This window comes from Mesoplodon densirostris, chromosome 15, assembly GCF_025265405.1.
Source record: "Mesoplodon densirostris isolate mMesDen1 chromosome 15, mMesDen1 primary haplotype, whole genome shotgun sequence".
Classification (NCBI taxonomy): Eukaryota; Metazoa; Chordata; class Mammalia; order Artiodactyla; family Ziphiidae; genus Mesoplodon; species Mesoplodon densirostris.
In genome coordinates, this window is record NC_082675.1 from 34580683 (window position 1) to 34607105 (window position 26423).

General features: G+C 40.2%; 1 pseudogene; it reads right to left on the reverse strand.

Moving 5' to 3' along the window:
* Positions 1 to 3705: 3705 nt before the first annotated feature.
* LOC132502479 (AP-3 complex subunit sigma-1-like) lies at positions 3706 to 5402 on the reverse strand (annotated as a pseudogene).
* Between the last annotated feature and the right edge of the window lie 21021 nt (positions 5403 to 26423).

Here is a 26423-nt window from a genome sequence, read left to right on the forward strand (position 1 = left end):
CTCCCCCTCTCCTCAATTCCTGACAACTTCTGATGTGTTCACATTTCCTATAGATTTGTCAGGTAAATAGAATCATACAATATGTAGAGTTTGAATCTAGCTTCTCTCACTTAGTTTAATGTCATTGGGATTCATTTGTGTTGCGTGTATCACAAGTTTGTTCTATTACTGAGCACTATTCCTCTGTATGGATGTACCACAGTTTGCTTATCCTTTCACCAGCTAAAGAACATTGGTTTATTTTTATTTTGGACAATTATGAATATAGCCAATAAGCATTCACATATTAGCTATTGTGGGAGCATAGGTTTTCATTTTATTTGGATAAATACTTAGGATGAGGGTTGCTCTGTACATGGCAAGTGTATATTTGAATATATAAGAAACCACTACACACTTCTCTGAAGTGCTGTAACATTTTGCATTTCTACCAGCCACACATGAAAGTTCCACTTGTTCCACATCCTCATTATCATTTGGTATTGTGCATTGTTCTTGGTCCTTGGCACTTTGGTGATATCACATTGTGTTTTTAATTTTCGTTTCCCTTATGAATAATGATATTGAAATTTTATTTATGGCCGAATTTACCATCTGTATATCTTCTTTAGTGAAGGGTCTGTTCAAATATTTTATACAGTTTGTAATCGGGTTGTTTCTTTTCTTAGTGAGTTTTAAGTGTTCGGCAGGCATTTTAGATACCGTTCCTTGGTCAGATATGTGATGTGCAAAAAATCTTTTCTAGGCTCTGTCTTTTGTTTTTATTCACATGATAATGTTGTTTACAGAGCAAAAGTTTTAAACTTTGATGAAGTAAATTGTGTGTGTGTGTGTATATATATATGTATATATGTATATGTGTATATGTGTGTGTGTGTGTGTGTATATATATATATATATATATATATATGGATTGTGCTTTTGGTGTCATAACTAAGAATTCTTCACATAACTCCAGGTCCCAAAGACTTTCTCCTCTGTTTTCATCTAGAATTTTTATAGTTTTAGGTTTTATAGTTAGTTCTGTGATTCATTTTGGGTTCATTGTTAACATGTGGTGTGAAGCATATAACAAACTTTTGAGGGTTTGGTTTTTTGTTTGTTTTTTTGCCTGTGAACATCTACATTAAGTCCTTTAACAGGACTCATTTGGGAGTCAGTGCTCTACTGTCTTCTTCAAGGGTTGCCATTTTAGAAGCGCAGTGCCATTCTTAGTCTAAGGCATGTTTCTTTTTTTTCTCCAGAGCATACTTTCTTCTTTTACCAACAGTGTTTTAAGATTTTATGATGATATAACCTAGTTTGAGACTTTCTATTCAATGTACTTGTTGGGGACATCAATACAAATGATATCTCAACCAAGAAATGTTGGCAGAAGAAATGGATTCCAGGAAGATCTGGACCAGCATATGCAAAAGTATTAGGAGCAAAGAAGGGAAGAGGAAACAAACAAGGGAGATGAAAATAAGATGGATGGTTAACGTGGCACTTGGAGCGGCTGTGCTAGACAGTAAACTGCCCAGAAGAAAACACCTAGGCTCTTCTCAAAAGAATTGGACCACATTCTATAGGAGAAGTCAAGCAGCTTATCTGCATGTTAGTGACGTAGGAACCATTACTCTTTATTCCAGAATTTTGCAGAGTGGGGGAAAGTGTTGTGCAGAACCCAATCAAATGGTCATTTCCTGACTGTCATAAGCTCTAGTCATCTGGGGATCTCGTTAATGTAGGGTGGTGAGAGAACAACAGGTAAATGTAGTAGAATAACTGGGCAGCAGTAAGGACCAACTGTGCATAGTGATCTTCAGAGATGGGGCAGCATGGCTGTGTGTCCATCTCTAGACTCTTACATCTGCCTAGTGTAGGTACAGAGTAGGTGGAAGGTGGGAGTTTTGCCCAGTGCCATTATGTATACTAACTTATGAAACCTCACAATCATCCACTGCCATCATCTACTTAGTTCTCATCACAAAGCTTTCACTCCAGTTATTACCCAATCCCCATTTCAGGATTTCCTCAAAGCCAGTGCTTTTCAAACACAAGGATCTAGAACTCTCCACGAATGAATAGCCCTCTTATCTGTCCATGCCTTTTGTGGCCTCGTCCCTCACTTGATTATCTTCTTATGTCATGGATCACCTTCTGAAGAGAAAGGAAAAGAATATGGTAAATAACCACTGCCTCCGACATGAGGATACCTACTAGACATGTCTAGTTGGACCAGCCAATGGAAAACTCTTTAAGACCATGTCTCCAGCAACGTTTGAAACGCACCAGCAATCATGCAGAAGAGCAAGGTCCTAGAAGAAGCCAGCTCCATCCCCAACCTGCCAAAGCCACCAAGGTTGACAGACTGATTATCTGAGGAGGGGCCACACAAAGACAAGTGGCCTCAAATAGTTCACTGATGCCTGAGTGCCATTTGAGGAATACTAAAAGCAGAAATAGATGAGAGGCTACATGGTATCCCAGCATACGTGGCCTCCTTTGCACTCTGGTAGACGACTTGACCTCTAATATGTAGATGACTAAACCCTTGACCCTTGATTCTCTTTCTCAACTTCTATAAAGAGACTGTGGGCTGGAGCTGGACTGCAAAATATTTGCTGTTGGTCTCTGGGGAGATGAGTACTGAAAATGAGTAAACATTTAAAAACTCTTCTAGAAATGTAACATTGCTGTGACCTTTGAGCACATTTTGTATTTTATAAATGTATTGGTTCTTGACAGATTAGGATTTTAAAAAATTAAATCTGGTCTTTCTGAAATTCTCCATGGAACATAATACACATAAAAAATTAGTGCATTTCTCAGGCTATTGTAAATGTGAAATAATGCTCTTTTATACTTTCTCAAAGAATATTTTTTAATTTTAATATTCCCACCCTCACCCCCTCCCAAAAAAAAGGCAAAAAAAGGAAAAATATTCTGCCAAAATGACAAACTCTTTAAAAATGACCAAATCTGTTCCATTTTTTCCTTAAGCTAAAGTATGACTGCCAGTCAGAAATGGTCTTCCCTCTGGTTGGTGTCATGTTTCAGTCCTACCAGCATCATGTCAGGAGTGAGAAGGTCTTCAAAATTCCCCCGTTTCTTCGTTTTATTCTTCCAATTCTCCATTTTCTATTTTCCTGTTATTGATTTCAAGAGCAAGCAAGTTGAATATTTTGCAGGACTTTATTTAAATAGAAGCAACCCTGGGGACTTCCCTGGTGGTCCAGTGGTTAAGACTCTGTACTTCCACTGCGGGGGGCATGGTTTGATCCCTGGTTGGGGAACTAAGATCCTGCATGCCGCAAGGCATGGCAGATAGGCAGATAGATAGATAGATAGATAGATAGATAGATAGATAGATAGTTAGAAACAACCCTAAAGAATGTTACTTTCTAAAAATTTGATTTCTCTCTTCGTTACTGCCTTCCACAATATCTGATTTTTTTTTAGTGTCCCTCGTTGTTTACCAAAACATCCTAGTGGCTCCCTGTGGCCAGCTCCATCAAAGCTCACTGCATCTTGCTCACAGAAGCTGAGTTGGTGGCTTTCCCTGCACTGTGCTGAGTGTGTGTGCATACTTTTGCATCTCCACAACTTGACCCTCTTGTTTCCCAGGGGTGTGAAAAATTGAGCACTGCCCTGCAAAGCAGACTCAAAGGTGTTATGTTGTGAAATAAAATTTGAAGAGCTGAGCTTTGAAACAGAAAATATTCACATTTCTACCTGAAATCTCTTTCCAAATGTCTGCACAGTATCAGGAAGTCCAAGATGAGAGCTGTGCTGATGTCTACATTCTGCCATCTCTAATGAGGTGGTAATTTTTGTGACCACCTCATTATTCTTCACTTGACTGTTATCAACTGGAAAAAAAAAAGAAAAAGAATTGGTTGAAATATCAGGAGACTCTGTTTTAATTTCACACCAGTGAAGAGCATAAATCTATGCTGCTCATTCCAGACTTGATAGGAACAGGTGTCTGAGTTTCAAAACTAAATAGTCAAGGGGACAGGAAAGCAGCACATAAGGGATGGGATACTCTTTACAAGTGTAATGCACTTACTTCATTGGTCTTTTTAAGCAGAACCTTTTCCATGGGGAAAAATTCCTCCATTTATCACAGGACTAATTAAGTGAAAATTACCAAATTTCCAGTAAACTAGCAAAATTTACCTAGCACCTACTTCATATAGATTATCATCTTAGCACTCAGAGGGAGGCTTCCCTACTAAATTTAATTACTCCTTTTTATTTTTTAACAGTGATAAAATATACTCTTATTTACTTCATTGACTCAGAGAGTTGTAAAAAAAATTTTTGCTAAAGTAGATACCAGGCAAACAGAACGGTGCTTTAGAAGTCCAGTTACCTTGGAGTTTATTTAAACTAAGAGAAAAAGGTCATAATGTTTTCATGCAATACATACTTTGTTCTTTAAATAACAATTGTGACAAATAACAGAAAGAATTAAGGAATGTTGTTTTTGTAATCCATACAAAACAACATTTTGGGTTATACATAATTTAAAGAAATGTCCCAAACACTTTTCAAAATACTGTAGTAGCCAATACATAGAGGCATGCCTTAGGTGGCCATAGGAATGCAGTTTAGAAAATAAAGGAAAAATCACACTGGAACTACTCAATTTCTTCAAAATCACTGAGGAAGAAAAGCAACAATGAACTTCCATACTGATTTTACATAACTTCTATACAGTACCTTGCCTTAAATCCAAGAGCAAAAGTTAAGACTCTCCTCTATTTTTGGTAAACAACTGCATGGTAAACTTAGATGACTTTTCCCCTGGATTTTACCTAGGAGTGGCCTTAAAAATTTTTTATTTAAAAGAGGGCAGTTTGGCACTTTTATACTGATATCACCAATGTTAATATTTATTGGGATCTCAGGAAGATTCATATTCTTTACAGCTGATACAGCATGGGCTGGAGCTCCCACTAAGCCAGCCTCAGATTTTTCCAGTTTATTTTGTGCATCAATTTGTGTAACAATCTTATTCATGTTGGTCTCCAATACCATTCCCCACATCACCATTTCTGCAAGAATATTGTGAACCTTGTCTACATGGAAAATTAAATCTAGTTCACAGATGTTTTCAAAACACTTGTCTAATGCTTCCACAAATACTTGAATTAGATCTAAAATGCCAAGTTCACTTTCTGAAGAATCCACCCAGAAGACAAAATATAATGTTGCATAATGTCAATAAGTCAGTTTGTTGTCAGATCCTCCAATTAATAATCCTGCTTCTAGGAAATTACATTTTCATCTCTCTTAGATACCAAATGGAATGTCTCCCTGATGATTTGCTGTTGTGTATCTTCACTGTAGGGCCGGTAGAACTTGGAGAGCCGTGGCTTCCCGTGGTTGTTAAAGCAGAGGATTGCCTTCATGATGGCTGAGCTGGGCCCATTGGGTGGGAGCTGGGGGTCAGGGCGGGGGCGGGCGCCCAAGCCTTGCCTTGGGATCTCGCTGGTGATCCTTCCCCACCCACCCCCTCCCGCACACACACGCTAATTACTCCTTTTTGCCAAAGCAATGCTTTTATAGATTTAGCATATATATAAAATCATGTCTTATATCGTATTAACTGTTTCTATTTCTCGTTCTCTCACTAGACTGAAAATTCCTTGAGGGCAAAGATTAAATCTTAAACTTCTGTGTAACGCCCTCGGCATCTATCACAATGCTTTCTGCATACAAGATGCTCAAAGGATGCCTGATGAAATAAAATATTGGAAGAATAATAGACTGGTTCCCTGTGTGGGGTTCATCTGGGGGACATGACCAAAGTTGGAAGACAGGATTCTTTATTAATTAACTCATGTGGTCATTCCAAAAAAGTTTACTTTGTACCTGCTGTGTGCCAGCATTCTTTAAGATGCCAGGGATAGTTACAAAAGAGATGTAGATCGTGTAGTCAATGCCCTCATGAAGTTTACACTTGAGTTTGGGCCCAAGAGTGGATTGCCTTACTTCTGGCACTGCATCTGATGTAATTGTGCCATGAGTGGTTATGTTCCCCCTTCCCACCCTAAATTCCTGACAATTATACACCTGCCCCCAGGGTTCCCATGATTCTTGTTTGCTTGCTGACAGATGTGAAAGTAAAAGTATCTGATTGCCATTCATATTCTCTGTACCCCTATTAAAACAAAGAGCCAGAGATTCTCATAACTACCTCATGCTTCCTGGAGTCAGGTATTCTCCAAGATTTGCTGATTTTGCCTCCCCTAATTGCATAGGGACCAGAGTTAGAGGCCATGGAGGAAGTCCTGACACCATTCAGTCAAGGCTGTGCAGTCTAGGAGAAAAGACTGAAAGGGCTTTAGAGCCTAGGAAGCTGGGTCTGATCTGAACCAAAATGCATATTCGATACATGGCCTGATGCAAATATCTTAGCTTTTATGAGCTTCACTTTTCTCACTTGTGCCTAGAAAATAAAGATGCTCACAAAGCAAAAGGAATTATGAACATTGTAGGATAAAAAGAGTCTAATTCTGAGCATTAAAATTGGTACCATTTCAAATCAGGCCATAAAGGGGACACACCCATCTGATTCCTCTGGCGGGTGTAGCAGTTTTTTGAGAAGCCACTAGACTATGAATAAAAGACTAATTTGTTACCTTTTCTTCCATTGGTGTAAAGGACACTCCTCCATTGCCCTGTGGTTGTCACAACCACATTGTCACTTAATTGGATGGCAAGAATAATGAATTAGCAATCTGTCTTGGCTTGGGTTCCCCAGTAAGCAGAGACTGAAACAAGTACTTCAGTGCAGGTAATTTGTTTGGGGGTTAACACAATGTGCGGGAGTGAAGAACTACAGAGACTAAAAAAAAAAAGAAGGGGGAAAGAAACTTACATAAGTGTTCATTCTGGATTCATTATTAAGTTGTACAAAAAGGTCTTACTTCTGCCAGGACTAAGAATGTTATCTCCCAGAATAATCCATCTAAAGAACAGGAAGCAAGAGCTCCCAACCCTCACTGATCAAGGGTTGACTCAGGGCAACCCTGTATTTCCAAGATGCCTATGAAGTTAGGATGAACAAGTGCCTGTGAGTGTGGTAGCTTTGGAGAACCACTAAGGTAGAGGGCAAAGATGCCCAGTCCTTGCTAATACAAGATGCTGTCAATGAAAAGTGAATCACATCTTCTTCACGGAACTCTCCACCTGAGCTGTGGCTGGAATCAAAGTTATGGCCAAGAGGATATAAGTTGGCATACTAGATGCATCTCCTGTATAATCAGAACAGAACAAGAGATTTCTGTGGAAAAACATGATTTTGGGACAACCTGACACATAAAAACACATATCTGCCACCTATGAAGTTTTAAGGCCTTATATTAGACATAAAATCCCAAATAAGCTGGCTGCGCATATTAGTTCTTTGTGTTTCAATATTTCTCTTCCTTGAAATTTATATATGCATAAATAATTTTTATCTATGTCTAAATGACTATACTGATAAGTTTTGGCATACACTTACAGAAGAAATAATATCATTTCTACACAAAATGTCTCAGAAAATTGAAACTCAACTCACCTTACGAGGCTGGTATTACTCTGCTATCATAACCAGAAAAGACATACAAAGAAAATTACAGACTAATATACCTCATGAATATAAAATTTTGAAAATTAATGAAATTTTAGCAAATTGAATCCAGCAATATTACAATAGGATCATAAATCATGACCAAATCAAGTTTTTCACTGGAAAGCAGGGTTGGTTTAACATTGCAAAATCAGTGTAATTCACTATTAATTGAGTTAAGAAAGGTGGGAAATGTGATCATCTCAGTAGATTCAGAGAAAACATCTGATAAAATACAACATCCATGACTGATAAAAATTCTCACCAAGCTAGAAATTGCAGGAATATTACTTAACCTGATAAAAGGCATCTATGAAAATACTATACCAACATCACAATCAATGACGAAGGAATTAATATTTCTGTGCTAAGTTCAGGACTGCAAGAAGAATGTCCTCTCTCACCACATATATTTAATGTTGTACTGGAGTTTCTAGCCAAGGACACAAGACAAGAAAAAGAAATAAAAGGAATCAAGATTACAGGAGAAGTAAAACTGTATTTATTCACAGATGACATCGTTACCTATTTAGAAAATCCTTTGGAATATACAAAAAGTTATTAAAACTAATAAATGAGTTTAGCAAGTTTGCAGGATAGAAGATTAATATACAAATATCAACTCTATTTCTATATACTTTCAATGAACAATTAGAAATTGAAATCAAAAGTACCATTTTAATAGTATCAAAAATATGAAATTCTTCAGCTAAGTTTAAAAATAGATATCAAAATTTGTGTGCTGAAAACTACAGAACATTGCTGAGAGAAACTAAAGACCTAAGTAAATGGAGAACCATACGGTGTTCATGTTAGGATGTCATTTATGCCCAAGTTGATCTTTAGATTCAAAGAGATCTTAATTGAAATCCCAGCAGTCTCTTTTGTAGAAGCTGATACTCTGATTCTAAAATTCATATGGAAGAGCAAAATACCAAGAATAGCAAAATAGCTTTTTAAAAAATGAACAAAGTTGAAGGATTTATACAACCTAACTTCAAGATTTATAGTAAAGCCATTGTAATCAAGGCAGTGCGGTATTGGCATAAAGACAGACACACAGATCAATGTAACAGAACACAAAATCCAGAAATAGACCCACACACATATGGTCAATTCATTTTTGAAAAAGTTGCAAAGGTAACGTGGTGGAGAGAGGATTGATTATTTTTTCAACAAATGACACTGAAGCAAGTGCATATGTGTATGCAAAAAATACACTTTGATCCTCATACTATGTACAAAAACTAACTCAAAATGCATCATAGGTCTCAGTGTAAAATCTAAAACTTTAAGAATTCTTGACTAAAACGAAGGGGGAAAACCTTTGTGACCTTCGTTTAAGCAAAGATTTCTTTTTCATATAAATTTATTTATTTTTTGGCTGCGTTAGGTCTTTGTTGCTGCTCGCGGGCTTTCTCTAGTTGCGGCGAGTGGGGGGTCACTCTTCCTTGCAGTGCACGGGCTTCTCATTGCAGTGGCTTCTCTTGTTGTGGAGCACGCGCTCTAGGCACTCCAGCTTCAGTAGATGTGGCACATGGGCTCAGTAGTTGTGGCTCACGGGCTCTAGAGCGCAGGCTCAGTAGTTGTGGTGTATGGGCTTAGTTGCTCCGCAGCATGTGGGATCTTCCCAGATTGGCAGGGAAACCAATGTGTCCCCTGCACTGGCAGGCAGGTTCTTAACCACTGTGACACCAAGGAAGCCCAAGCAAAGATTTATTAGATCTAACATCAAGTGCATGATCCATAAATGAAAAAAATAATAAACTTTATTTCATAGAAATTAATGACTTCTCTTGCAAAGACACTGTTTAGAATGAAAAGACAAGCCGCAGTTTAGGAGAAAATATTTGCAAGTAACATATAAAGGACTAGTGCCCACAATATATAAAGAACTCTTGAAACTGAATAATAAAAAAACAAACAAACAATTAAAAATAGGCAAAAATTTAAAGATATGTTACTAAAGAAGATATTTGAATGGCAAATAAGCACCTTAAAAATATGTTCAACATCTGTAGATAAATGCAAATTAAAGCCACACCACAAGGGAATAACTCTACACATGGATTAGAATGCCTAAAACTAAAAAGATTGACCATACCAAGTATTAGTGAGGATGTGGAGGAATTTGAATTCTCATACACTTATGGTAGAAATGTAAAATGGTCCAAAAATGTTGGAAACAGTATGATGGTTTCTTGAAAATTAAAGACACACTTAACATATGATCAGTGATCACTCTCCTGTATATTTATCCAGAGAACATGTTCATACAAAGCATATGTCCAAACAAAGACTTGCACATAAGTGTTCATAAAAGATTATTTTGTAATAGCCAAAAAGTGGAGAAAAATATACATTAAGATGAGAATGGATAACCAAATTGTGGTATGTACACACAATGGAACACTACTCAGGAATAAAAAGGAGTAAGTTAGCACTAACAGTAAAGACAACAGCACAGATGACTCTCAGATACACTGTAGTGAGTAAAATAAGCCAGAGGAGGAAAAATACATACTATATGCTTCCATTTCTACAAAATTTTAGAAATAATCTATTATTAGAAAGAGTGGGTTTGATAACTGGTAGGAGGGAGATTTTGGAGAGGACACATATGTTCATTATCTTGATTATGGTGATGGTTTCATGCTGGTCTCACATAGTGATACATTCCACATACACACACGTGTGCACAGACATACATATGTAAAAATTTACCAAATCGTGCTATTTAACGTGCAGTTTATTGTGTATTAATTATATTTCAACAAAGCTGTTTAATATAACTGCATCATTTTATTCCATCTTAAACATTGTATACAAATCAAATTTCCTTTTCCTTTCTAACTCAGGATAATTGTTTGGTATATTAACTGCATTTTTGAACCAAAGTGTACAAATAATGTCAATATCTGTTAGTTAATTAAGCCTGTTTACCCACACAAGTGGCCTTGGGCTTCTGTGTTTTGTGAAATTTTGTTTTAGCTTTTTAGAGTTTGTTATCAGTGGTTTCAAATATCAAAAATTTTGTCTTTTGATTTATTGCTTTAAACCTGTAATAGAATGTAACCCTTATCATCCAGTTAGAAGTCAACCAAAGATTATAGGAGGATGTGTTATAAAAATACCATCTCTGAAGTCAATAAACTCAGGTTCAAATTCTGACTCTACCGCTAACTGGCTGTGGATCCAAGGAAAGTTATTTTTTGTCAAGCCTCAGTCACCCCATCATGAAATGGGACTGCTACTGGTTAATTCATTGGTTTAGTTTGGAGAATAAATAAAACATTGTATTTATATACAAGGTCTAGTACACAGTAGACATCAAATTTTTGCATTCCTTTCTCTCTTTTTTAAAGTAATACCTGTTATTTACCTATTTTAAATGTTTATTTATTTATTTGGCTGCGCCGGATCTTAGTTGTGGCATGCGGGATCTTCGCTGCGTGTGGGATCTTTGTTGCAACATGCGGGATCTTCATTGCGACACGTGGGATCTTTAGTTGTGACATGTGGGATCTAGTTCCCTGACCAGGGATCAAACCTGGGCCCCCTGCATTGGGAGCACGGAGTCTTGGCCACTGGACCACCGGGGAAGTCCCTTGCATTCCTCTCTTCATTGTATTAGATGAATTAACACTAACTCTCTAGCTGATAAAGCCCCAAAACCTCAGTAGCTAAGAGCAATAGAAATTTATTTCTTGCTCATGGAATGTCCAATTGGTAGCAGGGAGTGCGGGGCGGGGGGGGGGGTAGCTTTTGGGGTCTTGGCCATTCAATACAAGGCACAGTGCAAGCATCAATATCTAGCCAGCCAATCAGAGAGAGTTAGTGCAGGATATTTTGAGAGGTTTCTATGGGCCAGGCTTGGAAGTAGCATATGTCATTTCTAGCAACATTCACTTCACCAGGACACAGTCTTGTGACCGTAGCCTAGGAAGAAGTAGAAACCAAATTTTGGTGAATAGCTAACATGTTTCTACCACATTCCCTGTGCCAATCAAGAATGAAAGTCTGAGGAACACTCAAATGAGCTTTAGGATATAGCGTTAGTAATATCCATTTGCTATACGGAGCCTATGTCAGGGCTATATTTTAGAATTGAGGGTGCTGATACATGAATTTTTATGTGAGGTGTTATCACTCTAAATACTAATGGTTATAAAATTATAATAATCATCATCCCTATGGATGTCCTCAGCTACCAGTTCTTGAATGCCAGCTATCCAACAAGCAGCAAACTCTGCATTTTACCAATATTATTTCATTAATTGCTGTTTTAGAGTGGAGAATTCTTAAAGACAGAAGGCATATCTTGTTTTTTTCTTGCAAGTATTCTGATGCTGAGTACAGTAAAAACAGACTATGATTGATATTTTTTGAAAGAATGAATATTAGAAACAGAATTTTAAAACCTAGGAAATCTACCTCAGTTGTTCTAGATTCCCAGACACGAATGTATGCTCACCATATTTTTAAGTGTATCTTAAAATGTCTTAGAATGGACATATTAATATTAATAATGCCTGTCTGGGAACTATGCTTCTGAGGATTCAATAAATTGTATCTTATGACAAATTTGTATCTACAAAAACTGACAGAAACTGATTCTCAAGAGAATATGGCTTATTTACAGAATTTTTTGAGTGTAATTTATTCAGCTATCCACATGAATACTGGAGATTCATTGCTGACTTTTCTTAAATTACACATTCTTTCACTAAAAAAGGAAGTTGTTTTGCTTTTGAATACAACAATAAAAACAAAATAGAATTCTGCAAAAGTGTGTATGCTCATTGCTGATTTATTTGCTGGTTTATGCTAATTTGAGGTCATTTCAGTTTTACAAATTATTCTTTAATCTAGATTCTCTTTAAGAGGGATAATGTTTAAAATGGCATTTTTCCTCTAGACATATCAAGTTCATATCTATCTTTATTATGAAACATTTAAATATAAACTGGAGTTGAAAAAGGCAGTCAAATTCAGTGTAATGCAAGAAAGAATTATTGAGACTAACGATGTAATGATGTATTCTTTCAGTTGACTGGATATTTTGCATGTAAAATTAAAGGTTAAATTCGAAGCCTATTATTTGTTTTTAAACAATTTTACTTAATGTAGTCTGTCAAGAACATTTATGTCTCTGGAGATATTAGAAGACTTCATAATTATAAGCGATTTGCCAAAAGGGTAAGATGCCTTGCTCAATTAAAATACTTAAGGGAGAACTATTTTTTTTCAGCTTTATTGAGGTATAATTGGCAAATAAAATTGTGAGATATTTAAAGTACACATCATGATGATCTGATACATGTGTACGTTGTGAAAGGATCTCCCCCCTTCATTGAGTTAATTAACACATCCATCACCTCACGTATTTATCATTTTATTTATTTATTTTTTTGGTGAGAATGTTTCAGTTCTACTCACTTAGCAGATTTCAGCTATACAGAGTGGTGGTATCAACTGTGTCACCCCATTTTACATTAGATCCTCAGATCTTATTCATCATATAGCTGAAAGTTTATTCCTTTTTACCAATCTCTCTCGATTTCTCCCATCTCCCAGCCCCTGGCAACCACTTTGTTCCTATGAGTTTACTTTTTTTTTTTAAGATTCCACACAGAAGTGATATCATGCAGTATTTTTCATCTTCTGTTGAGCTTATTTCACTTAGTATAAGGCCCTACAATTTCATCCATGTTGTTGCAAATGGCAAGATTTCCTTTTTAAAGGCTGAATTATATTCCACTGTTTATCTGTACCACACTTTTTAAAAATCCATTCATCTGTGAAGGGACACGTAAGTTGCTGCTATACATCTGCTATTGCAAACAGTGCTGCAGTCAGTCCGGCCCAACCTCAGAGTTGCCTCTCAGACTTCCGTGATTTCCGAGGCTCCTTCTTTGTTCCTGGCAGTCAGGGCTGTGCAAAGGGGAGCCTTGTAGTCCGCACCTAGATGCAGGCTGGTTGGAAGCTGGACCCTCAGGCAGCAGCTGGGAAAACAGGTGGTGGAGTCCCTTCCAGGAGGAAACCGGGATGGGCATTTTTGCCTGCCCCCTCTCTGCTGGGCCTATGTGTAGAGCTGCAGTGTCAGGGTGCTCCTAGGCCCATTAAGAACTGTTTCTTTGTTTGCTAGAGTCCTAGGGGACTCATGGATGCAAGCCCCATTGACTACTAGGGCCAGGAAATCCAGGCCACTCCCTTGGGTGGCAGCCACAAAAGCTGGAGCTACAGACATGTATACAACCTCCTTCCAGGATGATACTGGCACCTTGTAGTGTTATTGGAGCAGGCTGGAGGGAGGAAGTGGGAGAGGTGTCCACTGGCTTCCCTGGCCTCAGGGGAGGACCACAGCCAGCCCTTAGTATCTGCTAAGTTAGAAGCTTGACCCTCAGGCAGCAGCTTTTAAAGTATGCAGATAAACCTCTTTCAGGGAAATACTGGAAATGGGTGATTTTGCCTGCTTCCTCTGAGCTGAGCCCTCAGGGGGATAGGCCAGGTGCCTATCAGGAATTGTTTCTTTGCTATAGTCTTGTGGGTCTCCAGACACAAGCATGTTGGCCTTCACAGCTAGGTGTTTTGCGAGTCCTCCCTCCCAGTGGTTGTCTTAAATGCTGGAGTGATGATATATGTATATGTAAATCACTTTGCTGTACACCTGACACTAACACAACATTGTAAATCAACTCTACTCAAATATAAAATTAAAATGAAAGTTAAAAAATGAAAAAAGAATACATATAGATGTGTAGCTGAATCACTTTGCTGTACAGTAGAAATTAACACAACATTGTCAATCAACTGTCCTTCAATAGAATAAAATTTTTTAAATGTTGGATTGATAGATGTGGGGTCCAAAGCTTTCACTCCTCAGGGAGATGCTGGGAGTTAGGGGTTCCCTCCCGACTGTGTGGTGCTGTGCCAGGGGTGGGGCTTATTGCAAGTGTGTGTCTCAGCCTTTCCTACCATTTTGATGGGTATATTTTCTCATCCATCCAGTGTGCACGAATTGCTCAGCGGGTTTCTGGCTCGTTGGAGGCAGTTGCTCCATGCGTAGCTGTACATTCAATGCATCCATGGGAGGAGGGGGTTTCAAGAGCCTCCTACATAACCATCTTGGTGGACTCTTTCAATCTATTCTTTATTCTCTATTTTTTCTTTTTTTAAAAAAAATTAATTACTTATTATTTATTATTTTGGGCTGCATTGGGTCTTTGTTGCTGCGCGCGGGCTTTCTCTAGTTGTGGTCAGCGGGGGCTACTCTTCTTTGCGGTGCATGGGCTTCTCATTGCGGTGGCTTCTCTTGTTGCAGAGCATGGGCTCTAGGCACATGGGTTTCAGTAGTTGTGGCTCATGGGCTCTAGAGCGCAGGCTCAGTAGTTGTGGTGCACAGGCTTATTTGCTCCGCAGCATGTGGGATCTTCCCAGACCAGGGCTCGAAACCGTATCCCCTACACTGGCAGGCAGATTCTTAACCACTCCACCACCAGGGAAGTCCTCTTTATTCTCTATTTTTAATTTCTTGAGGAACCTCCATACGTTTTCCTAGTGACTGTAACAATTTACATTCCCACCAACAGTGTAAAAGGGATCACTTTTCTCCACATTCTCACCAGCATTTGTTATCTCTTGTCTTTTTGGTAATAGACATCCTAACAGGTCCTTTGCCTACTTTTTTTTTTTTTTTTTTTTTTTTTCCTTTTTGCGTTATGTGGGCCTCTCACTGTTGTGGCCTCTCCCGTTGCGGAGCACAGGCTCCGGATGCGCAGGCCCAGTGGCCATGGCTCACGGGCCCAGCCGCTCCGCGGCATATGGGATCCTCCCAGACCGGGGCACGAACCCGTATCCCCTGCATCGGCAGGCGGACTCTCAACCACTGCGCCACCAGGGAGGCCCTGCCTACTTTTAAATTGGATTATTTGTGGGTTTTGTTTTAGTTTTTTGTTTTCTATTGAGTTGTATTGAGTTCCTTGTATATTTTGGATATTAATCCCTTATCCAGTATGTGGTTTGCAAATATTTCCTCCCATTCCATAGGCTGTCTTTTCATTTTGTTGATGGTTCCCTTTGCTGTGTGGAAGCTTTCAAGTCTGATGTAGTCCCTGTTCTTTATCTGTGCATTTGTTGCCTTTGTTTTTAGTGTCAAATCCAAAAAATCATTTCCAAGACCACTGTCAAAGAGTTTACCTCCTGTGTTTTCCTCTCTAAGTTTTATGGTTTCAGCTTCTAAATTCAAGTCTTTAATCCATTTGGAGTTGATTTTTGTGTTTGGTATAAGATAATGGTCCTGTTTCATTCTTTTGCATGTGGATATCCAGTTTTCCCAACACCATTTATTGATGAAAGTAGCCCTTCCTCTGTGAGTAGTCTTGGCTCCTTTGCTATAGATCAACTGACCATATATGCTTGGATTTATCTCTGGGGTCTCAGTTCTATTCCATTGGTTTATGTGTCTGTTTTTATGCCAGTACCATAGTATTTTGATTACCATAGCTTTGTAACATGGTGTGGAATCAGGAAGTGTGATGTCTCCAGCTTTGTTCTTCTTTCTCAAGATTACTTTAACTATTCAGGGTTTTTTGTGCTTCCATACAAATTTTAGGATTGTTTTTTCTATTTCTGAGAAAAATGCTATTGGAATTTTGATAGGGATTACATTAAATCTGTAGAGAGGTTTGGGCAGTGTGGACATTTTAACAATATTAATTATTCCAATCTATGAGCACAGAAACTCTTTCCATTTATTTGTGTCTTCAGTTTCCTTCATCAGTGTCTTATAGTTTTCATTGTACAGGTCTTTCACCTCCTTGGTTAAATTTATTCCTAAGTATTTTAGGGATTGGGATTGTTTTAAAGGGAACTCTTAAATACAATACTTCTCAACAAAAAACCTGTAGTAGGTCTTTTCTCAAAATGTATACAATAATATATTAATTTTTTTGTTATCAAGATATTCTGATTCTTTCTCTCCCTTTTACTATATGATGATATATAGTTTGCCTAGGGTCATTACTGTATATATTAACAGTCTCTAGAATATATGGGTGAACATATGTTCTTTTTTGTGTTTATTGTTCTTGGTTTCATTTATTTTTATTTTTAACTATGTTTCAATTTCTAACCCATTAAAAAAATTTTTAATAAAGTTTTCAATCCAGTATGTGAAAAGCCAACCCACTCAAATAAATTAGTTTGATAATTTAATGAAGAAAGAATCAGATTGTGAAGGGCTTTGGATGTTATACATAAGCTTTCAGGTTTTATCTTGAAGACAAGGGGGATGTACTGAATAATTTTAAACAGTAGAGTGAAATAGCTTATTGTTTTAGGAATTTGATAAAACTTGGGGACTAATTAGATAGAGTAGATAAGGGAGGAGAAAGAGTATCAGAATGACTTCTAAATGTCTGGCTTCAGGGTCTGGGTATATGGCAGAGGGGATCATCAGTGGGAATACTGTGTGGGAAAGAGCTAATGCTGGATGGAAGATGGACCATTTGGTTTGTATCTACTGAATTGGTGATGTCTGTACATTTCTTGCAGGTGGAGATGTTACATGTATAGAAGTGCTAGTTTAAAATTCAGCATCAAATCCTATCTCCTAAAATGCTGTCATTCTTTGGTTTCCATGGAACCTGTCTTTTCATGGCACTGCTGTTCTGAGTTTCTTCCCACGTCTAACGTTGGCCTCTTCCTCTTTCACCAGTGGATATTGCAGAGACTTCCCAGGGTCCTGACCAAGGGCCCTTTCTCTTCAGAGACCTCACTCTCACCAGTGGTCTCAGCTACCATCTTGGGGGTACAATAATTACAGCTTAGGAGAGGTAGTAGGAAAGTTTGGGAGCAGAGAACTAGAAGGGAAACCAGAAGACAGTAAAATAATGGACATTTCTAGTGGAAAATTTGAAAAATCACATATCCACTGCATACAGTTCTAATTAGGAGATCAAGGAAATAGGAACTACAAAGGGGCTTCTTGTTGGGAAAATTACACCACGTTTAGCAGAACAAAGCCAGATTGCAATGCACAGGGCTCACACCATATTGTAATGGATGAAAGAGTAAATGGGGGTGTTTGGGAGGTGACAGGAAGGGGACACAGTGTATATAGATTAACGTGTAAACAAGAAGGATGGGGTATAAAAGAAGAGTTCAGACAGAAGCTAAATCAATTGTATTCCAGCATTTATATCTTTAATAAAAAAAATTAAAGCAAAAGTGTTCCTTGAAAACCGTTTGAGGATAACAAGACCATTTCCTTTCACTGGGTTGGCTCTTAAAAGGAAAAACTAGCCATGATGTCTTCATATGTCTTTCCTCAGTTTTTTTTTTTTTTTTTTTGGCATTTGTTTAGCATGAAAAAGAACACTTTCCATTTATTGAACCTGAGAAGTGATGGGTTCTAAAATTTGGCTACAGGTTATATTACATCACACATGGCCTTCTACTACCTAATATTAAGATATATTACAGACATCACAAAATATTCTCAAAGCCATTCAGGTTAATTCAGTCCCACAAATATATACTAATTTTCTATTGAGAGGCAGGTACTATGCTAGGTATTGGGGATCCATATAGGGATAGCTACAGTCTCAAAAATACAACCCAGATAACCTGAAAAACTTAATATAATGTCATAAAAACTAAGATAGTAGTAGGTTCAGTGAGCGCGGGCACGACTTAATCCAACCTAATGATTCAGGCATGAGGACGACTGAAGCAAGCTTCAAAGGAGAAATAAATACTAGCCAGCAAAAGCAGAGAGAGGGCATGCAAGACAGAAAGAAAAGTATGAGTTACAGAAATATTCTAGAGCATGTTACATGAATGGCATTATAAGCAGCAGTCTGATTTACTGAAGCATAATGTATAAATCATGTGAGCAAAGGCCTAAGAAAGATAAAAGCAGGAGAGACTTGTATATCATTCTAAGGAACTGAACTTTATAAATCTATAAGGCACTAAACCATAGCTTTAATGTGTAATGTGTAACGTGGTCTGAATTGTATTTTTATAAGCCCATTCTTGCTTCAGTGAAAAGGAGGCAAGACTGGGGGGAAAGGAAAGGAGTTAAGAGGATAATAACCCAGAGGTGAGATGACAAAGCCTTATACGGGTGTACTGTTATAGAAATGGAAATATAGGAGGGAGTCAAGATCAGTTTAGATGGTGGGAGAAGTCAACAGTGTTTGGTGATGGATTAAAGGTGATTGGTGGGTGTAGAAGTCTAGGATAACTCATGGGCTTCTGGTGTTGGTGACTTGGTGGATGACTGTGCCATGAATTCATATAGTATAACAGGAAAAGGAATAAAAATTTGAACAGATGGAAAGGGCAGAAAGCAATGAGTTTAATTTGGATCTGTTAAGTTTGGAGTGACAGTGGAAGTTGTAAGTGGATTTGTCTAGCAGGTCTTTGGATTCCCAAATATGAAATCTAGCTGAGAGGTCAAGGCTGAAGATATAGATCTGGAATCACCATTTAAATGTTACTTAAAACCATGAGAATGAGTGAGAAGGCTTTGGTTAATGCAGAATCAAACTTGTATGTCTTTGACACTTACCATTAAGGTTGTTCTTCGAGTTCTTTCTTCTTTCACAAGTATACTTCATTCTAATGGGATTTTATCGGTTTGACCATGTTGTGGTCTAGGGGGAGTGCCGCCACATTGATTTAACCGAAGAAATGGAAACTCCTGAATAGGAACCCTATCTGTTCATGGTTTCTAATTTCCTCTTCTTACCAACTTATTGCTGACTCAGCCTCCTTTGAGTTGTCTTCTTCAGAAGTATCTATGCCTTTCTGTGTTTCTTCTATAGTAAAGGCTCTCAAGCCACCTGCTACCAACATGTGCTTTGGGGAGGATGTTCCCAAGGGTTGGGTAAGTTGTCTATGTTCGTTTCCTCTAGCTGCTGTTCTAGAAACTTGGTGGCTTAAAGCAACATGAATTTATTATCTTACAGTTCTGGAGATCAGAAATCGGAAATCAGCTTAACTGGGCTAAAATCAAGATAGTAGCAGACTGGCGTGAGTTCTGGAGGCTCTCGGAGAGAATCTTTATCTTTTCTAGCTTCTGTATCCCTTTGCTCATGACCTCCTTCCTCCATCTTCAAAATGCATCGCTCCAACCTCTGCTTCCATCATTCCATCTTTTTCTTCTGCCTTTGACTTTCTTGTTTCCCTCTTATAAGGGCCTTTTTGATTATATTGGGCCCATTGAGGTAATCTGGGATAAACTTCCCAACTCAAGACCCTTTACTTAATCACATCTTCAAATTGTCATGCAAGATAACCATTCACTGGTTCGAGGGAATAGGACATGGTCATCTTTCCAGGATGATTATTCCACTACTATACTGTCCATGACAAGAAATGAACACAGCTGCTTGCCCTGGCTTGCAGTAGTGCTTATAATAGGCACTATGCTTATTTAAATAAGATAACTGGCCATACATACAGTATTTAAACAGCATTCTTTAAGTGAAACAAACTTGCAGTCTCACTTGTACTGCTCATTTCCAAACAACTCTAAGCATTACAGTGTAAATTTCATGGCCAGTCAATGTAACAGACATTGATCTTTTTTTGACCTCAGCATCAAATTCTCCTTCTTAATAGTTCACTGAACTTGTTTTGAGGAATCACCTATCTCCAATCATGTGTACTTTTGGAAGCATGATAAATCCAGATGCCTGCCTTCCATTCTGGAAGTCAAAGAACCAAATGTTTCCTCTCCCTCTCCTGGCACAGCCAGGGAGTGGGTACCTGGCTGAAGTTTGGCACGTCAGATGTTCTCCCTTGTGACTTGAATCTTGATCCAGTAACGTGAAGTTTGAAGAAATAGTTGACATTTACTGACTGTAAACTGTACATTTCAGTGCAACACCAAACAGAACTGCTTCTGTCTTTCTGACTTTCTAGAGCTACAGTATTGCCACCAATCCTGCCTGTTTCAAGACTGCAAAGCTTTCAATATCTTTCCAATAAATAACTTTCTCTTCAGTTCACCAAATTTGGTTTCTGTCACTTACAGTCAGCAAACACTAACAATAGCAGTGTTACATAGATATTATTGTTGTCTGGTTGAATCTACCATAAGAATTTTTAAGAAAATTATTTTCTGCTTCAAGCAAATTTATTCACTAAAGTCACCTAATTTGATTTAGGGCCTGACAGTTATAATGGCCTTCTTAGTTATGTGAACTCATGAAAAATTCTATGGATTAGACACACTTACAAATCTGGAAAGGCAAGGTAGTTGCTCTCTCCAGATTATGAAGGCTATTTTTCCTATAACAGTACTTAGACTTTTCATGGAATCTTATTTGAAGAATAAGTGCCCCTATACAGTCACTCTTGAATTGGCTGGGGATAATTTTTAGAGCTTTGTTAAAGCATTATAATCACTGCTGAGGATTTACCTCCATTTCTTGGAGTGTTTTGTGGCTTACAGATTTTTTTTTTCCTCTTTAATGGAAAATCACTCAGTGAAATTGCGGAAAAGCGATTATTTATCTTAGTCATATTTTTATGGAAACTGTTTTCACTTCTCTGTATTTTTAGAAAGGTTTTCTTTAAAAAGGATATTCTATTAATATTTATAATTAGATATCACACAAAGCAGATGCTAAATCTTATGCTATAACTTTATGGGTACAATTACAGAAAGAAGATCATATACTCTTTAGCATAATGTTCTCTCTGGGAGCTGTAGAACAAAGGGCAGACATTCTCCATGAAGATGCCCATTCTTTCTTGAGTAGAGGGAAATTGGAAGATGGTGATTAACCACTATTTAACTATTATCATCCATAGTATTGATACTTAAGTGGGTAGAGCAGAAGCTCAATAAACTTAATTGATTGACTCTTTTCTCTCTTTGACCCAAATCTTAGTTCATCTATTCATACAATATTTATTTTTATTCTTACTTGGAAGCCTCACGGGTGCTTCCTACTTTCAGAGCACGTGGACTTGTGGTCCTCAGACGGTGTGAATGGGCGTGGCTTCCAAATGCAGTTGGGATGGAGAGCAGGGAGTTTTCTGAGGTCAGAGTATAAAAAGAAAAGGGATTCGTTTTTCCACTTATCTTTAGGCCAATACCTTGAGAAGCTGGTGGTAAAAATATTGTATAATCTAATCCACAAGAGCCTTCGTTGTACAGATGGGGAAACTGAGGCTCTGGGGGAGGTAATGACATCGGGTTTGGATGTCAGTCCGGGTGAGTCTAGCCTCTTTCCACGACCCCGGCTCCTCCCTGGCGATTGCTTCTTCAAAAATTCTACTAGGGATCCCGAGGATGGAGAGAGAGAGAAAGGCAAACCCTCTGCCCGCCAACATGAGTTCCTGTGATAGCTTTGAGCGCTCCCGATGACAAGGTTGGGAACGAGAGCTGTCAGGTGAGGAGGGGCAGGTTCACTTCTCCGCGGACGCTGCGCCAGGGAACGCACGGGACACGCCCACTAACGCGCGGTCGCTTCGCGGTTCCTTCGAGGGGATGCGGGGCTTTCCCCTCCGTGGGGTGTGAGCGCACTTGCGGCCCGGAGCTGAGCGGGCATCACCCGCAGGACGCCGGGCGCCTCCCTGCGGCTCGGGCGCACGTGCCTGGGCTGGGTCAGGGCTGGTGGCCCGCCGTAGTAGCCGGGGCGGGTGGGAGTGCTGGCTCCGGGCCGCGGCCGCCGCCCGCCCGCCGGCTCCCGCGGTTGGGCGGAGGAAGCGCGGGACTCCTCCTCCCCACCGTATTAACATGCACCCAGGGGCGGGTGACCAGCCCAGCCTCGCCGCCCCAGCCCGCCGCGTCCCGGCGCTCAGCCGCCGCGCCAGAGGCGAGCGCTGCGCTCCGGGCCCCGCAGTCCCGAGGACACTGCCTCTCCGACACCTCCGGCCCGGGGGAATCGGCGGCATCCGCGGCGGGAGCGGCCGTAGCCGCCTCGGCTCCTCACTTGAGTCCTTCCCATCGCCTCGCTGGGAGCCTGTCCCGGCCACGGGGACACCTCTTTCGTCCTCCCTCCGAGGCTCGCGGGACCGACGGACGGCCGCGGCGACCGAGGGCCAGACTGCGGGCAGTGGCAAGGTAACGACGGGCTGCTCCGGGGGCTGGGGCGTGCGCTTGCGGCGGCGGCCACCGGAGCCCGGGCCGCCGCCACCGCCGCGGTCGCCGCTTCCGTCGCGGGCGGAGGGACTCTGGACTGGGCTCCTCTAGCCGCCGGCCGGCTTCTCCTTTTCCTTCCACCGCCCGGGGCGCACTCTTGCGACCCCCGGGGGACTCCGGGAACCCGGGGACCGGCGCGCTCCTCTCCGGCGTGCGGTTCTCGCGGTTCCCCCCGGGGCCTGAGGAGAGGACGGATTTCTAATTGCGACAGGGTCCCGGAAGGGGGAGGGGAGGAGAACAACAGTCCCCGTCAGGTCCACCGGCCAAATTCCCACCCCTCCCCCCCCTCGACCCCAACCCCCGATGCACCTTGCAGGGAAGGAGGTGGCTGCTCCCTGCAGGGCATTTCTCGACTGGCTCCTGGGTCTTTGACGAGGCAAGTTGTTGCACTTGTTTTTTAGGTGACATTTTGGCATTGGTAGTGGAGACAGCCCCCTCCCCTGTGTGTGTGTGTATGTGTGCGTGTGCGCGCGCGCGCGTGCGCAAGAGAGAGAGAAAGCCAGAGAAGCAGAGACAAAGAGAGACAGAGGCAAGCAGGGAGAGACCGAGATACAGAAAGAGAGACACACGGAGAGAACGGGGTCCAAGGGAGCGATCACGGGAGAGTCAACCCCCGCCCGCGGCCGAGGCCAAGGCCGATTCCCGGCCACTCGCGGCGCGGGCGGTGAGACCCGATATTCAGCCAGCTGAACGGTCGGGGCTGAGCCGGGACCAGAGCCGGACACCCCTCCTCCGGGCCGGGAGGGATAACAAATTGCACTTTCATTGGGCGGGCGGCCGCAGCTGCAGGCAGGACTTCGGGGGGCCGCGCGGAGATGGGAGATCCTGCCTGCAGGGCTCGGGAGGCTGCGCCCCTCGCGGGAGGCGAGCCAGCCCAGCCTGGCGCGGGGCCCCCGGGAGGCGGTGGGAAGGGGCTGCTCAGATGCCCGCGCCCGCGACACTGTGCTGGCGCGCCGTTCCCGCCCAGGGCTCTCAGGCTCGCCTCCCTCCCGGCCAGGAGGCTGCGGAATTTTCTGTCGGAGAAGGGGAGGGGGTTTGAGGCAGCGAGGAGGCTGGGACAGGACCCTCCGTGGGGGTGGGGGGGCGGTGAGATGCTATCTCCTTTCTGGACTCCTGCGAGACTGTCCCCTCTTGACCCCGTGAGCTTGGCTCCGTTCTTGAGAGATCGATGCCCCTTCTCCCCCACCCTCCACCCCCAGCATAACACATGAAGTTATGGAATTACAGTGATGAAAAACATATCATAAAAGTAACAATTCAAGGCAGATCTTTAGCTTTTAAAGTCTTCGAGAATGGCTTTGTAAACTGGTGATGGATCAGTCTGACTTGTAGTCAGATCCTGGGATGAGGAATGTTCAGAACTAGGAAAGCAATTTTAGGACCAAATGCAAACATCTTGCAAATTATTTTTTACCAGGAAGGAGCTAACTGCCTTTTGACGGTTATTTATAGCCGAATTTCAGCTTCAGGAAGCAACTTTCTATTGGCCTAGGTAATTTTGCATGTGGAGCAGTGATCTTTATCCCAACTTGAACCAAAATGACAGGAAGGCAAGAGATGTTACAAGTATCCTAATTTGTCTAAAGTCAGAAGGATAAAGTTTTCTTTGCTTACATTTTTAAAAAGGAGATCCGAAGTCATAAAGAAATATCGAATAACTTTGCAAAACATTTGAAATTTAACCGTTTAGGTTACGAAAACTACCCTTGGTTCAGAAAATTCATATTCTGGCATGAAATAGGAAAGTTCATAGAAATCTGGTGTCAATGGCCTTGTTATTAAGTTCCTTTGGGTGTATTAGTTCAGTTTAAAGTTGCTGCAGTAAAGTCACTTCCTTGAAATATTCCTAATTCTAGATCTAAAATTCCATGACTATTAAAACAACAACAACAACAACTGACTCACTTAAGAGAAAGTATTAGCTCCTTTGTATCAGAAGAGACTTGAATGCCTTCACAAATATAGGCTATTTTAAAAATTACGTCTGCTATTTCTCTCTATATTTCTATCCCAAGGTTAGTTCGCTAAATAAAATATTTGATCTCAAAAATTATAGACAATATAAATATTGGCAAAATGAACTGGTAAACAGATTCTTTAAAAAATTATGAAGTAATCTTCTGACAAAACTCTTCAAGTCACACACTAGCAATTGTGCTTTGCGGGGGGGAATAATACTTGAGTTTTCCTTATGGGGAATTTTCATGGTTTAGAATCTGTAATTTCTCCTTCAATGTAAACTTCATTCTGCCAGGACTAAAACCTTGATATGAGTGATTATTGAAATCAAGACCATCTTCTCAAAATATTATGTAGCCCATGCAGGGAAATAGCCTAAACTAACTGTAAGTTCTACTTTTCTAAGTCCTTCTAAGCGTAAACGTTCTATTGAATCAAATTTGGAAATACAGATTGCATGCACTTTGAGTTAACTTCTACTAGGTTACGTATGCCTTTGTTCTATATGGCTGTCTAGACTGATTAATTTTTATTTATTTATTTATTTATTAGATTACTTTTTGTTGTTGTTTTTTTGGCTATGCAGCGCGGCTCGCAGGATCTTAGTTCCCTGACCAGGGATCGAACCCGACCCCCTGCAATGGAAGCGTAGTGTCCTAATCACTGGACCACCAGGGAATTCCCTAGATTGATTAATTTCTAAATATAAATTTAAAACTGGGAAGAGAGGAAATGAAGTTTTACTAACTACTCATTTAGAGAGTTGTAGCATAGTAACAGTTTCATCTACAACTCAGTTGAGACAAGTAACATATTCTTTGAATAGCAACTTCTTCTGGAAACAAAGAGTTCAGTGTTTTGATTTTGATTTCATGTAATATTTCAAATTCAGAAAGAATAGTAATATGCCACCTAAATGTGTGTTTTCATAGTGAAGTTTCTATGACAGATTCACATTATGGTATCTTCTGGATCATTCCCACAAATTGTTCTACCCTTATTCAGAGCAGCTCTGCTTCATGCAGAAGGATCTGTTTCCTCTTAGGAAGCATTCCATTGGAAGACTGTCATGAGATTTCATCTCTGTAGAAACCACTGCTTGCCTCTCATGGTTAATCTAAGAAAACAATGTAGTTGTAAGTTCTTTTGTTTCTTTTTCTCCTTTATCCCGCTAAAGGAGCATCCTTAAACCAGGAGCATCATGAAAGGACTTATGAAAAATCTGACACTTGCCTCCAATCCTCACCTCCCACACTTACAATCTATGCCTTACATTTATGAGATGTTGTTTTCTTTGTACATTTTTGTTTTAAAGAAACACAATCACAAGGAGACCCTTTGTCTAGAATTCTAAAAATTTTGTGCCACAGATACACTTGGAGGTTCAAAAGCACCCCATCATATCTTGTGCCATCTCTTATTTCCAGAAGATCCTCAGGGATTGTAATTCTTCATTTTCAAAGAAAGGAATCATTTCTTCTTTGACTTTCTTCCTTCTTTTTTTTTTTTTAAAATCATGGGGAATGTGTAGCCTGCTTCCTGTTACTCCCCAATGAAGGTGACTTTCATTGTGTGGTCTCTCAGGAATTGCCAAAGATGTGGTTCCTAGGAAGGTCTAAACCATTCTTCTACCACAGAGGAGGATTTAGAACTAATCATCAGTCTTTCAGTTTAATTTATTAAACATCC